Raw genomic sequence first — 3525 nt, 5'->3', positions numbered from 1 at the left:
TCTTTCTTTCTTTCTTTCTTTCTTTCTTTCTTTCTTTCTTTCTTTCTTTCTTTCTTTCTTCCTTCCTTCCTTCCTTCCTTCCTTCCTCCCTCCCTTTTTTCAATAATTTATTTTTTATTTATTTTCACTTTGCATCCCAATTGCAGCCCCTCCCCTCCTCCCTCAATCCTGCCCTTACAAACCCCTGCCCCCACTACCTTCTCCCTTGCTCCTCAGAGAAGGGGAAGCCGGCTTGGGTACCTACATCTGGACCTAGCTGTAGTTTCCCCTCTCTCTTTTCCTCCCAGCGTCTGCCCCATCCACTTCTCCTCTATTTCTCTTCAGAAAAGGGCAGCTCTCCCACGGATACCAACCAGACAAGGCATATCAAATTGCAGTAAGACTAGGCACCTCCTCTCCTATTAAGGCTGCAAGAGGCAACCAGGTAGGAGGAAAGGGTCCCAAAGGCAGGCAGCAGAGTCAGAGGCAGCCCCTGCTCCCACTGTTAGAAGTCCCACAGGAACACCAAGCTATACAACTGTAACATGTGCAGAGGCCCTAGGTCGGTCCTATGCTGGCTCCAGGACCACAGTTCACCTGGCTCAATCTTTGGGTACAAGCCCTGGGCCTGTTTAAGTGAGAAGTCTCACAGCAATGCCCTGGAGTCCCTGTGCCCAGCTGGACGTGGTGACACATGCCACTAACCCCACTGCTTGGGAGGCAGAAGCCAACAGAACAGACATGGCTCTACAATGAGAGCCGGTGGGGCCCCCTGCCAGCTCCCTCTTGCTGTTGTCTGTGCAGCTCATGTCCCGGAAGCTCCCAGCTGCTACCTAGGCAGCTGGCACCATGGCTCACTAGCTCTGAAGGTTCCTGGCTTCCATAGCCCTGATGGCAAGGACTCACCAGGTTTGTGGATAATTTCAGTGTGGGTTTGGGAGAGGGAGACCACAAAGAAGTGTCCTTTCACCTGGACTACCTGGTTGGGCAAGATGCTGGAAGGAGGTCACCATGTGCTGTCAGTCCATCCTTAAGGACTGGGTGTCAAAGGATGCTTCTGTGTTCCCCCTTACAGGGGCTACTGGGGGATGGGGTGTTCCTGTGTTTGCAGGTGTGTATGCACATGGAGGCCAGAAGACCACTTTGGGTATAGTCCCCAGGTACTGCACACCTTATTGTTTGAGATAGGATCTCTCACTGGTCTGGAACATGTTGATTTAGGCTGGCTAGCTAGCAAGCCCATGGATCACAAGTGTGCGAGTGTGTGCCACCACAACCTGCCTGCCTGTCTGCCTGCTTTCCTGCCTGCCTCCCTGCCTTCCTGCCTGCCTCCCTGCCTTCCTTCCTTCCTGCCTGCCTTCCTCTCTTCCTGCTCTCCTTCCTGCATTCCTTCTTTCCTCTCTTCCTTCCTTCCTTTCTTCCTTCCCTCCTTCCTCTCTTCCTTCCTTCCACAGTGATCTGCCCATTTCTGCTTTCCCAGTGTTGAGATCAAAGTGTTCACCAGGCCTGGCTGCAGGCTGGGTGCTGGGACTAGAACTCAGGTCCTTCTGTGTTAAGGCTGGCAATTACCAGCTGAACATAAGGAATGGGCTTCTGCAGGAAGAAGCCACCAGGGTCCAGCTCAAAGACGTGAGGGCCTCCCTGGAGAGCCAGCCCAGCCTGAGAAGAGCTGAGGGGAAGAGGCAGGGCAAGCTCCGGGACCCAAGCAGAGTACTCTAGGACCTACCATGGTCAGAACACTGCAGGGCGAGATGCCCTGAACGGACCACAGGAGGGGCCAGGAGGGTGCTCAAGAGCAGGTCACAGCCAGGGCACACTAGGAAACAAATGAGCTGGAGAAACTGCGGTGTTTAAGAGCACTGACTGTTCTTGCAGAGGACCCAGGTTTGATTCCTAGCATCCATATGGAGACTCACAACCATCCATCTGTAAGTCCCGGAGGACACAACACTCAGTTCTGACCATCCTAAGCCAGCAGGCGCGCGCGCACACACACACACACACAAGTGAGGGCCTCTCCTACAGCTTGTGTCTCCTCCAAACAGCAGGTCTCACTCTGGAACAATCTCCACAGAGCTAGTAAAGTAATTCTGGGAAGGAAAGGAAAAAGTGGTTCAGGCTTAATTCAGGCCGGGAATCCCAGCACTCAGCAGACAGGAGCAAGTGGGTCAGAGGTTCAGGGTCACTATCTCTCTGGTGACATAGTCCCAGGCCAGCCTGGGACATGAGACCTAAGAAAGACCCTACCTAAAAACAAAAAGAAAAAAAAAAGTGGCCTTTCTTTGGCTTTTCCTGGGCTTCCTCTGGACATGTCTTGAGTTTTTGAAGACCCCTTATGGAAGGGAAAGAGGGAGCTCCCCCCACCCCCAGGGCTAAAAGAAACGCAGGAAACAGCCATGTGTGCATGCATGGCTGGCCAGTGCCCTTGTGTGGATGTGTACACTGACAGGTCTGTCCTGCAGCCTCTCCTGTTCCACCATGTCGTTCTCGCCATGTCTCTGCATCAGTTTAAAGCATCTCTTCAGAATGGAGGAAGCCAAGGCAGGAACTCAAGCAGGGTGGGAGTCTGGGGGCAGGAGCTGAAGCAGAGACTACAGAAGAACACTGTTCACTGCTCTGCTCCTCAGGCTCGAATTCAGCCAGCTCCCGGGACAACCTGCCCAAGGGAGGACCACCCACAGTTAGCCAGGTCCTCCCCACCAATCATTACTCAAGAAAATGTGCCTCAGACCTCCCAGAGGCCAGGCTGATAGAAGAAACATTTGAATAAAGACTCTCTCATCTTAGACATGTGTAGGTTTGTGTCAAATTGACAAAACCCAGCCAGCAGCACAGGGATAGACGCTAACCTCTGTCCTGGGGAACACAGGGCCATCAAAGCAGGAGGGGACATGGACCTCCTCTGCACAGCTTCCTGTTGTGTCCTGGTGGCTCCTGGGGTGGTGACAAGGAACATCCAGCCTTTGAAGTGTGTCTCTGTCCTCAGAGAGTGACACAGGTAGGCAGGATGTGCCTCCTTCGGGGCAGAAAGCAGAGAGAGCAAGAAGGTGCTCCAGAGAGAGCAGGGGAGGTGTCCTTCTCCATGATGTCACACACCTGGCCCTTGCCTTGGGGAAATCAGAACATGGAGGCCCTGGCTCTCAGTCTTCGTGTGTACATGCCTCTGTGTGTACGGTGCCATGCATGGGTATTGAAGTCAACACTAAGGTTGTAGCTAGGACCTCTCTCTACTTTATTTATTTTATATTTTGATACATGGTCTCTCAAGGGCCTGGGACTCAGCAGTTAGGTCATATTAGCTCCCAGGTATCCTCCTGTCTCTGCCTTCCCAGTGCAGGGATCATAGGTATGCACAGCACACATTCCCCTCCCCCCCCCCCCGTGGGTTCTTGGAATAGGACTCAGGTCCTCATGTTGCAAGGCAAGCCAACTGAGCCATCTCCGAAGCTACTTGTTCTTTAAGACAGGCTCTCAGGTAGCCCAGGCTGGCCTCACACTTACATAGCTGAGGATGATCTTCAAGTTCTTCTTCTTTTTTTTTTTTTT

Source organism: Mus pahari, chromosome 1 (assembly GCF_900095145.1).
Source record: "Mus pahari chromosome 1, PAHARI_EIJ_v1.1, whole genome shotgun sequence".
NCBI lineage: Eukaryota > Metazoa > Chordata > Mammalia > Rodentia > Muridae > Mus > Mus pahari.
This window is presented reverse-complemented; position numbering follows the sequence as displayed.